This window comes from Cynocephalus volans, chromosome 1 (genome assembly GCF_027409185.1).
Source record: "Cynocephalus volans isolate mCynVol1 chromosome 1, mCynVol1.pri, whole genome shotgun sequence".
Lineage (NCBI taxonomy): Eukaryota > Metazoa > Chordata > Mammalia > Dermoptera > Cynocephalidae > Cynocephalus > Cynocephalus volans.
The window spans coordinates 34,319,562-34,331,725 of NC_084460.1; the positions used below are offsets into that span (position 1 = coordinate 34,319,562).

The 12,164-nt window shown below is 47.9% G+C and overlaps 1 protein-coding gene and 1 non-coding gene across 3 annotated transcripts in view; one reads left to right on the forward strand and one right to left on the reverse strand.

Moving 5' to 3' along the window:
- The window catches only part of PPP1R16B (protein phosphatase 1 regulatory subunit 16B), a 68,711-nt gene that overhangs the window by 17,885 nt on the left and 38,662 nt on the right, over positions 1–12,164 (forward strand). The gene's annotated exons all lie outside the window — the stretch shown is intronic.
- Positions 1,977–2,129, reverse strand: LOC134366034 (5.8S ribosomal RNA). Its single transcript, XR_010022235.1, has one exon. It is a non-coding gene; the product is annotated as a 5.8S ribosomal RNA (ribosomal RNA).

The following is a 12,164-nucleotide window of genomic DNA, read 5'->3' on the forward strand; positions in this document are numbered from 1 at the left end:
GCTTGAGCCTCCATAACAAAATATCGTAGACTGGGTGGCTTAAACAATAGAAATTTATTTCCTTACAGTTTTGGAGGCTAGATGTCCAAGATCAAAGTTCTGGAATGGTTGGTATCTGATGTGGGCTCTCTTCCTGGCTTGGCACCTTCTTACTGTGTCCTCACATGGTGTGTGGGGGGCGGAAAGAGGGAGCTCTTGGTGTCTTTAATAAGGGCACACATCCCATCACGGGGCCCCACCCTCATGTCCTCATCTAAACCTATCTCCCAAAGTCCCCACCTCCAAATACCATCATGTTGGGGGTTAGAGCTTCAGCATATGAGTTTGGGGGAGGGCACAGTTCAGTACATAGCAGGCACTTTCTGTTGTCAGGCAAGAAGGCTGGCTTCTTTGATGCCTCTGGAGTTCTCTGCAATGTTGGAAAAGCTGGTAGGGATTGTCCAAGGGAGGACACTGAGGCCTCATAAAGCCAGGGGGTTATTCCAGAGGGCTGACTGCCCTGAAGAAAAGTTCACTGCTGATTGGAAGGGCTATGGGGTCCCCAGATTCTGGAAGAATGAGGAATGCTATTTTGGGGGGGAGAATCCTGGTCTTTGAAAACTTTCTGGTGGAAAGGAAAGGAAAGGATGGCAGAGGGAAGGACCAAACCTGATTTACTGGGTAAATGAATGAATGGGCCTGGTGGCTGATACTGTCTTTGGGCCATGAGCCTGGAGGAGGGTGTATGATTCAGGTCCACAAAACCGTGGAGAGGGCAATGGGCTTGTTTACCAAATCCCTGAAGCTGCCCAGAGAGGGTGTCCAGGAATTTGAAGAAAGTAAGGATTGGAAGGGAGCTGTATTATTAGGAAGTTGTTCTGGTTCTCTATGGTCACATAAAAAAAAAATCCCAAAACTTAGTGGCTTAGAACAACAACATTTTATGTCATGTCTCATGGGTCAGGAGTTCCAATGGAGCACAGCAGGGAAAATTCACCTCTGTTCCGTAATGTCTGGGTCTCAGCTAGGATGACTGAAACAGTCATCCTTCTTTAGGATGGGGCATTTGGAAGCTGGCTGGAATCTCTCTCTCTCATCTTGTAGTCCCAGGGCCTCTCCATGTGACCTCTCTAGCATGGTGGCCTTGGTAGGGTCAGACTTCTTATGTGATGGCTCAGGGCTCCAAGACCAAGTGTTTTAGGATCCAGAAAGCTCCCAATCTTTTGAGACTTGGAACAGTCACAAAGCCCAGCCAGATTTAAGGGGAAGGGACAAAGATTCCACCTCCTGATGGTGGGAGTTTGATAGTCACAATTTGTGGCCATCTTTAATCTGTCACAAGAGGCTAACTGCTAGGAGCTTTTGAAGTTTATCTCTTGCTCACGTAACAGTCCAGCACGGTATTCAAGGTTACCTAGGGCTGGAGGTGAGAGTGGGGAGTGGGGAGTGACTACTAATGCACACGAGGTTTCTTTTGTGAGTGAAGAAATGCTCTGAAATTGCTTATAGGATGGTTGTACAACTCTGGAAGGCTTTTTCGGGCAGCTCTCCTCCACACAGTGACTCAGGCAGGCCTCTCCCATCTTGTGGCTCTGCCCCCTAAATCAGAGCCCACCAACAGATATGCAATAATGCAAACCACATATGTAATTTCTAAAAGCATTAGTAGCCACATTTAAAAAGGTAAAAATAAACAGGTAACATTAATTTTTTTTTTTTTTTAAAGATGACCGGTAAGGGGATCTTAACCCTTGGCTTGGTGTTGTGAGCACCATGCTCACTCAGTGAGGGAACCGGCCATCCCTATATAGGATCCGAACCCATGGCCTTGGTGTTATCAGCACCACACTCTCCCGAGTGAGCCATGGGTCAGCCCCACATTAATTTTAATAATATATTTTATTTAACCTAATGTATCCAAAATATTTTGTCAATGTATAATCAATATAAAACTTATTAATGAGGTCTTTTATATCCTGTTTTTTTTTAACTCTTAGCCACGCTCAGACAGGCATAGCCCTGGGAGGAACCTGGGGCTGCAAGCGCATTCGAAGTGTCAATGATCAATGTGTCCTGCAATTCACATTAATTCTCGCAGCTAGCTGCGTTCTTCATCGACGCACGAGCCGAGTGATCCACTGCTAAGAGTCCTATATGGGATCCAATCCCATGGCCGTTGTGTTATTAGCACCACACTCTCCCAAGTGAGTCACAGGCTGGGCCCATATATCCTATTTTTTTTTTTTAATAAATCTTTGAAATCTGGTGTATATTGACATACCACATGTCAATTCAGTTTTCTGTGTTTCAAGTATCAAGGGTCACATGTGGCTTGTAGTTACTGTATTGGGCAATACATCTCTGGACCCTCAGAGTCCCCTCTATTGCAGGGGAAGGTTCTGAAGGCCAGACCTGCCAGTGGCATGGGTCACTTCTGCCCACATTCCACTGACCAGGACCCAGACCGTGGTCATACCTTTGCAAGGGAGACTGGGACTGATCTTCTAGCCACGTCTCCAGGAGAATAAGGAAACGGGGTTTGGTGAACACACAGCAGATTCTGTCCCAGCAGCCAACAATTTTCTGTGCACCTCCTATGTGCTAGTCAGCCTGGCTGGCAGGCTTTGCCTAGGTTTCGAGCAAGGAGGAAGAAGTTTTACTTTGTACGTTGGTTTCCCTTGGCTCATAGTCTATACTGCTTAAAGGAGCACCCAGAGTCTTCCATGTCCATTTGCTTCCCAGTGCCTCTGGTACTCCCTTAGACTCTCCATGTTCTTGCTCATCTGGGAGTGCCCACGTGCCCACCTCCCCTGATTCTGCACCCTTCCCTTGGCCCTCCTTGGCCCCTTTCTCTCCCCTTTACCGCCGCTAACTGTGTACAGACCATGCAGGCAGCATGGGGGAGAGACGTGCAATTCAGAAGCAGTCAGGCGTCTGAACTGGATTCCAGCCCCAGTTCTACTATTCACCTGCTGTGTGACTTTGGAGCAAACCACTCAACCTCTCTGAGTCCCAGCCTCCTCCACTGTAAAATAGGAATAATCAGAGCTGCCTCAGGATGTGGTTGCCTGCCTGTCCCTGTTCTGCATAGCTGTAGGCCAAAGCTCCACTGGTCTTTGAGCTAGTCCTGACCTGGGCACACTCTAGAACTGGGCCAGACCCCTACCCACTGAGGGGAGTGGACTTGATCTTGCTGCACCCTTCTTTGTCCAAGATGCCTGGGGTGGACTGAGTCACCTGTGTACCTCCAATGTGATAGCTTCACCTGCTATCACAGGCAGGCTAGGCTCTGCCTTAGGATCACCATCTAGCTCTTAAAAAACTTGCTTAAAAGACCCTCGCCTATTTCTGATGGGGACCCTGATCTTCTGTAAGTTTTTCTCTCTGGGGATGAGACCGGAGACTCAGAGGCTTCACCCCCGACTCTGCCAAGCAGCCTGCATCAGTCTCCAATTGTCCACCTGAGAACCAGGGCGGTGGCCCCTGGCCTGCCACTGTTTTTTCTGTGCTTCGGGTCTCCTATTAGTACCCTGGGAGGCTGACATAGAGGGCTGATCAAACCAGCCTCCTCAGAGAAAAGGTCTAAGTCCAGCCCACATCTGTGTAGGGCCCCAGCTTTGTTGCCTCCCACACCTGACTTTCTGCCCACTCCCTGGGGAAGGCCATGCTGGGCTGGCTGCCTGAAGCACCCAGAGAAGTTATGAGGAGTGGACAGTGAATGCTAGGTGACCCGTGACCCTGAGCCAAAGTCCCCATTCCTCTGTTCAGTGGAGACAAGAACAATGTTAGCATATTGAATTTTGAACTGGGTTGGGTGCTGTGGAAATCATATAAGGCAGGGATACTACACCCATTTTACAGAAGAGGAAACTGATGTGCAGAGAGGTTCAGAGACTCTCAGGTCTCACGGCTCCTAAGTGGTCAAGTGGGATTTTGACTCTGTGTCAAATGAATGCCCAATCTGTGCTCCTAATCGCAGCACAACTCTGCCACCTTAAAAACCAAAGGAAGATAAGAAAGCAAATACATAGAGAACACAGCTGGTAGCCAGAGGTAAAGTGAAGAGCCCCTGTGCTCAGAAATAAAATTGCTGTCTGACCCTCTGTCTAGAAAACTTGTACCACAATGGGTGAGATGAGTCTTCCTGGGAAGCCCTGAGGGCTCCGGGTTTCTCCTGGGTCAGGGCAGGATTATGCAAGTCTTTGAGGAAATGAAGCCGGTGAAGAAGGGTGCCCAGGAGGCCATGAACAGCTGCACAGTGGCTGGCACCTGCCCTCCAAATGGGGAGTGCGAAGGCAGGGTCTTAGAGCTCTTGGGGGTTCCCCTCCCTGCTCTCCTGCCCCCCCCCCTTCTGCCAGATGCTGCCTTCAGAGCCTGCCTGCATCTCTGCCCTGCTCCCTAGCTCACCCCGCCCCTGCCTGTCACCAGCTCAGCCTCCCAGGGCTTCTGATGTTCGATACGAGGGTGTGCGGATGGTGGACTGGGGCATCCTAGTCCCTTGGAACGAGTGGGCTCTCATCAGTCTTCTGGGGCTGGAGACTGTCATGGGGCCAGGTCATGAAGCAGAGGGCGCTGCTGGGCTCTCCCGGCTGAGGACAGAGCCTCCCAGCCACCGTGACCCCTGGAAGGCACGCCACCCAGGGCTCAGCCACCCTGGCTGCGAGCTGCCTCTCTTGTGCTCACAAACCACAGCACAGAACCTGAGAGGTGTGGGAACGGAGAAGTTGTCTGAGGCAGCTTCCTGGTGCTGGGATATCCGTGGTCTGACCCCAGAGACCTGATGTTCCTCTTACTTCCCCTCCCATCGTGGAAGCATGAACTTCGCTGCTTTCATTCCACCTGGGCTCAGAGGTGCCTGTTGACAAGTTTAACTCCCTGCACGCCTGTGAGCTCCTGCAGAGCCAGTCCTGCTCCCCTAGGAGGAGTTCCCTTCCCAGGTTCATGTTCTGGCTCCTCTACACATTAGCTGTGTGACCCTGGCAAGTCGCTTTACCTGTCTGCACCTCAGTTTTTTCACCCGAAGAGTGACGGTGATAATAATAATAGCCACCTCAATGACATTGTGAGAGTTGAATGAAGCTGTGTGTGTAAGCGTGCCTAGAACAGTGACTGGTGTACAGTAAGGGCTTAGTAGAAGCTAATTCCCATCTTTTCTGCTGAGTGGCCCCAGATTAGATGAGGATGTTTTATTTAACAAAAACTTACATAAAGAACCAGCAATTCCACCATTAGGTCTATCCCCCCAAATAAATGAAAACATATGTCCATACAAAAACCTGTACACGATTGTTCATAGCCACATTTTTCATAATAGTTCCAGAGGAAACAGCCCAAATGTCCATCAACTGATGAATGGATACATTAAGGGTATATCCATACAAAGGAATATTATTCTGCCATTTAAAGGAATGAATTACTGATGCATGCTACAATGTAGATGGTCTTGAAAACTTTATGCTACGTGAAAGAAGACCAACAGAAAATGTCACGTATTATATAATTCCACTTGTATGATATGCCCAGAATAGGCAAATCTATAGAGACAGAAAGTAAATTAGTAGTTACCTAGGACTGGAGGTGGGGGTGAGGAATGAGGCGTGACTACTAATGGGTATGGAGTTTCTTTTTGAGGTGATGTTCTAAAATTGATCATGTTGATGGTTGTACAACTTGGTGAATAGACTAAAAAAACCCATTGAGCCTGGTCTGTTAGCTCAGTTGTTAGAGCGTGGTGCTGATAACACCAAGGTCTAGGGTTCAATCTGTACTGGCCAGATGCCAAAAAACAAAAACAAACGACGAAAACAGAAACGAAGCATTGAATTGTGTGGTATATGGTGAATTGTAGGTATAGGAATTGTATCTCAATAAAGCTATTAAAAATGAAAAGTTGGGGAGAAAAAAGAAACTTACTAGCACTTGCTAGTGCCACTGACTTAAATTGTTTCATATATTCACTTATTTAATTCTTATGACAACTTTGTGAGAGGTACTGTTATCCTATTTTTGCACTTGTGGAAACGAGCACAGAGAGGTAAAGTAACCTGCTGAAAGTCACAGTTAGTTAGTGGTAGACCTGGAATCTGAACCCAGGCAGCCTGACTTATACCTTAACCACCACTCTGAGCTGTCCCCCATTGCAGCAATCAGAGGTTGGACTGTGTGCATGACCAAGGGGGCCACAGGATCTCCTTGGCCCAGGGAGATCACCAGGATCCCCCACCTCCCACAAAAGGATCTTCCAGGACTGGGTATGGGGCCTAGATGTACCAGCAGCGAGCCAGACTCTGAGATACAGGCAAGAAGTGGGTGTTTCCAGGTGACTCTGAGGGACTAAAACATTTCTGACCCAGTTTGGGAGTTCCTGGTCCCTCCCAGAATTGGAGCTGCAGAAATTGATTTGCAGACTGGCAGTTTCCACTTAATTAGTGTGGCCTCCTTCTGGCTGGGAAAACACCATTAAATGGGCTGGGTTGGCCTGAAATCATACCAGTGGCCTCAGCCCCAGTCCCCCGGGGCCATCTGTCTCTTGGGCTGTGTCCCCTTAGCTAGGCTGGAATTCAGAATGGCCTGAGTTTCCCATTTGGAGTGTGAGACAAATCCCACCCAGGGAATACTCCTAGCTTGAACCAGGCAAGTGTGAGACAGCCCTGGGGCATGGGTTGTGAGGGGACTGGAAGGAGGAGAGGCTTCACCCCAGCATACTCTACCCCCTTGGGACCCTCAGCCTATGCCCAGCTGAGAGCTGGGATGCAGAGCTCTGTCTTCTCACAGGGCACCTACCCTGGGCCCTGCACAGAGCTACATCCTTTAAGTGTATCGCCTTGTGCACATTTCACCAAAGTTCTGCACAGGTGGGCTCTATTTTACAGATGAGGAGACTGAGGCTCAGAGAGGTTGTTGCTTACTGAATGTTCCCATAACGGGACTCTTACCTCTGGATAGTCTGCCAGGTGGGATTCTTACCTCTGGGTGCCCTGGCTTCTGGTGCAATCTCAGCCTGCTCCTGCAGAGCCAGCCTCTGTTTTGAGGACAGAACTGATCGCCTGGGTTTCAAAAGCTTGTAAGGTTTGATTGCTGCTTCTGGTTTTGGAGGGAGTGTGGTCGCTCAGACTATGGGCCCCTGGGTAACAGAGGAATTCCCAAATCCTGGGTGTGCTGTTCTTTGTCAGCTAAGCATGTGTGCAGTGGGAAGAGGGGGCCTCTGTGAGTTCTACTGATGTTAGAGGTAGGGTCTGGGGGGTCTGATAGTCGGCCTCAACCCACCCTGTCCTCTTACCAGGTTCTTGACTAGTGCAGAGTCACAGTAGAAAAAGAGAACAGGTTTAATATAATGAATAAGAGATACAGATTTCACAGACAGAACATGGCATAGCTCCAGAGACTGAGCAGGGCCCACACCAAGTTTAACACAAAAGTAAGAAATACATATTCAAAGTTCAGTACAGAGTGCAGCTGGCTCAAGTGAATGAGCAGCTGCTTGCTGAAAGTAAGTTTGATACAAAAAGAAAGAAATAAACACTCTACAGGCAGAGTGTGGGCTGGCTCCAGGAGAGTGAGAAACAGCCCCGCCTTCTGCTGGGATTCAGCTTTTATAGTTTCTCTATTTTATGAATATTCAGTTAAGGGGATGGTTCCCAGTTGTGTAACATAGTCTTGGACATGCTCAGTTGGTCTCTTTTTGGAGCATGTTCTTTGGTCAAATCTTATCACATGCACCAGACATATTCGAGATTATTCTGTGCTCTCTAGCATCTCTAGTGGAAGGTCATTCAGCTACCAGGGTCACATAACCCCTTTCTACTGAGCATGTCCAGCCACTGGATTTGCATAAGCCAGCCCCTTGTGGTCTCATTTTCCCCTTTTGGTGCTGAAAATCGGTCTAACTGGCAACAGTAACTTTCCTGTAGGAGAGGGTCTAGAAAAGTGGCCTCAGACCTTAGGGAGTGGCTTGAAACCCAGAGGTGTGTCCTGAAACCTGAGCCCAGGGAAACTGAGCACTTCCTATATCACTACCACTTATGTGCTGTGTGACCTTCAGCATCTGACTTGATCTCTCTGAGCCTCTTTCCCTTGTCTGTAAAACTGGGGTCACAGCAGCCCACTTCTCAGGGTTGTTGTGAGGATTAGTCAGGATGACACAGAAGGTGCTTGTGCACATAGTAAGTGTCTGATAACTGTTGGCAGATGTCTCACCAGTACTCCTGTTGTGGTTAGTCTCTCAGAAACCCATGCAAAGGAGAGCTGCTTGCTTTTTCTCCCACTGTGGCCATCTGGGGTGGGAGGCAAGCAAGGCACGTCTTTTTCCCGTGGAGAGGGCACAGGCAGGCGTGCGGGGACAGCCTGGGATGGAGGGGGGCCTCCCGACCCTGAGCTCAACCTCTCTCTGGTTATATCAGGAACTGGCACAAGCTATGGAGCTGAAGCACCTGCAGTGTGAAACCACAGTTTTTTTCTTTTAAATTGAGGTAAAATTCATGTAACATAAAAGTAACCATTTTAAAGCATACAGTTCGGTAGCTTTTTAGTACATTCATAAGATTATGCAATCATCACCTCTCCCTAGTTCCAGAACATTTTCATCACCCCAAAAGGAAACCCTGTACTCGTTAGTAGTCACTCCTCAGCTTCCCCTTCCCCTAGCCCCTGGCAATTACTAATCGTCCTTCTGTCTCTATGGATTTATCTATTTTGTATATTTCATGTAAATGGAATCATAAAATATGCAACCTATTGGGCCTGGCTTCTTTCACTTAGCACAGTGTTTTCAATGTTCATCTGTGTTATAGTGTGTCAGTTCATCATTCCTTTTTATGTCTGAATAATATTCCATTGTGTGGATAGACCACACACACACACACACACACACACACACACACACACAACGCACGCACGCACATACACACGCTGGAGGCCACCCTAAGGCCCACCCCGTGCAGTGATGGTTAGAGTGATGTTTCCAAAGGGCACTGTGGTCTTGGCTCCTCTGGCCTTGTCAGCCATTAATGTTCAGACATTCAGCCTGGTGCTGACGGGGACAAGAAGGGGAATGACTCCAGGGGATGGGGATGGTTAAAGATCCACCAGGGACAGAAGATCCACTTCTTGTGTGGTCCAGCCCAGGAGTCACAAAGGTACATAGTTCAGGTCCTGGGCTCTGAAGCGAAACCACCTGGGCTCAAATCCCAGGGGCTCCATTGCCTACTGGGTGACCATGGGTAAATCATTCAGTGTCTCTACGCCTCAGTTTCCCTTTTGGTTAAGTGGCAATAATAATACCTGCTTAAAAGGGTCGGACCAGAACTAAATGAAGCCTTGCTTGAGCACAGTGAGGAGCACAAAGAAAGGTTCCAAAATGTGTTGGTATCGTTATACTTTGATTCTATCTGTTGATGTTTCCCCTAAAATGGCAGTCCTGTGGCTGTGCTGAGCTTCTGAGACCCCCCTACATAGATTGAGTATCCCTTATCTGACATGTTTGGGACCAGAAGTGTTTTGGATTTCGAATTTTCTCAGATTTTGGCATATTTACTTTATACCTACCTATTGAGCATCCCAAATCTGAAAATCTGAAATCTGCAATGCTCCAATGAGCATTTCCTTTGAGCATCGTGTCAGTGCTCAAAAAATTTAGGATTTTGGATCATTTTGGATTTCAGATTTTTGGATTAGGAATGCTCAACTGTATCAATGTCTCTATATAGCACATTTGTTTATCCATTTATCCCTTAATGAACACTTGGGTTATTTCCATCTTTTGGTTATTGTGAACAGTGCTGCTGTGAATGTGAGTATCCATGTATCTGTTTGAGCATTTGTTTCCAATTATTTTGGTGTAGATACTTAGGAGTGGAATTGCTGGGTCATCTGGTAACTCTATGTTTAGCTTTTTGGGGAGCTGCCAGAGTGTTTTCCAAAGCAGCTGCACTTTTATATTCCCACCAGCAGTGTGCCAGGGTCCCAGTTTTTCCACATCTTCACCAGCTCTTGTTAGTGTCTGCTTTTTATTATAGCCATCTCAGTGGGTGTGGAGGATATGGTTAGTTTTGCTTGTTCTAGAAAGTTGTGCAAGTGGAGTCATACAGTATGAACTCTGTGTGAGGCTTCTTTTACTCAACCTATATGTGAAAATTTTTGTGGTGTGCGATTTGAGGGCCTGAAAAAATCATGTCATAGACTGCGGAATATATTAAAGGGGTGGATCAAATTCTTTAAAACAAAAGTGTCTGCTCACTAACCCCTCCCCTGAAATCTCTGCTCCCCTATGTATAGATGTGCCTGTCTGCCTTCCTTCATTGAGCAAAATTTACTGAGCACCTCCGGTGTGCCAGGTACCTGGCTGTGTCAGATGCCGGAGATTCATTAATGAGTAAACAGACAAGGTCCCTGCCCTTGTGGGGTTTATAATTTACAGGGGGAAACTGACAAGTCCACAAACGCACAACCTATCATTGAAAAGTATGGCTAAGTGCTATGAAAGAACAGCAGGGAGCTTTGAGAGGGAACAAAGGAACTGTAATGTGTATAGGGAGGCCAGTCAGGTCAGGTGTCTCTGGGGAGGTGACATTTAGGAGACCTAAAGGATGAGAATGAGCCAGTCGGGCAGAAAGACAGAAGAGGCTGGACTAGAGGAGAACGTTCTAGGCAGAAAATAATAGAATGAGCAAGGGCCCTGGGGCTGGGAAAGCCCCTGGTGGGTCAGTGCTAACTAAGGTGGGCAGTTTTGAAACCAGCGGGAAGGGATGAAGGATGCTTCTGCTGGCTGATGGTCCATGCTGCAGGGGTCTCAACTTCCTGTTGCCTATGAGCAGGATGTGAAGGGCCAGGCACTGTGCCAATTCCCTTGCTGCCTTCTCAGTTCCAAGGGCAGCTTGGCCGAATATTGTGGCTCATCCCAGTGTCTTGCAGCCTCTCAAACTGGAGAGCTGGGGAGTTGGGGGGTAGGGGTGGTCAGGGGCAGCTGTCCACAGGCACTCCGCCTCCTACGACTGTGATCCCTACAGTGACTCACACCCAGGCCCCAGTTTCACCTTGGCTGCACCCCGAGATGGGCATGGATATCGTGTCTCCCTGCTCCTGTGACTCTCATCCTCTCAGGACCTGGGGTTGAGGGTAGGCAGTGCGTGGCTCAGCCTGGTGCCCTCCCCTCACTGGGGAGCTTGGTCCTAGAGCCCCATGCCCAGGTCCCTGCCCTGGCGAACCTCCTAGAGCTTTGAGAACAATGTGTGCTGTGCACAGAGTCCTGGCCTGGGGACCTGAGCACACCTGACCCTGCATGCAGGAAAAAAAACGAATCTAGCCCTGAGTTACATAAGAATATCTTTGGAATTTGGCTGCTTTGGAAATGAAATGGAAAAACTACACCCAAACAAGCAGGTATGGGGAATTAAAGAGGAGAGAAACACCCTCAGGGTCACCTGTAGGTCAGTCTGCGTTCTGATCATTGGTTCATTCATTCAGCAAATGTGTTGGCACCTACTTTGTGCCAAGCCTTGTGGTGGGGGTACAAAAACAGATGTTCCATAAATGTGGGAAGAAAGAGACAAGAGGGGAGAAGAAAAGGAGGAGGGGAGAAGAAAAGGAAGAGGGGAGAAGAAAAGGAGGTAGCTAGAAGGAGAGAGGGAGAGAGGGAGGGAAAGAAGGTAAGTGGGTAGAGATGCCCTCACAGAGAACACAACTGTGCCCATGGTCATGTGACTAAATATTTACAATCTATCTAGCTCAGCTCTGGCCACCAGAAAAATAATATGAGTCATATACGTAATTTAAAATTTCCTAATAGTTGCATTAAAGTAGAAAAGAAACATGTAAAATGAATTTGAATGATTATTTAATATAACTTAGTGCCTCCTTTCAACATGTAATCAATATTAAAAAATTGCTAATGAGATATTTTACATATCTTTTTTTGTACTAAATCTTTGAAGTCCAACGTGCATTTTATATTCCTAGCACATCTCAATCCAGATTATGGACATGCGAAGTGCACCACAGCCCCATGGGGCCTTGGGGTACACAGCAGATGGTGACAGGTACCCTGATGGAGGGGAGGTGCCCGGTGCCTGCTGAGAGCACTTAATTCAGGAGGATTAACTGGGGTGGTGCATTCAGTCATTTATTCATGTACTCATTTAATGTTCAACTAATGTTTATGGGATGCCTCCTGCACTGGGCAGGAATTTTGC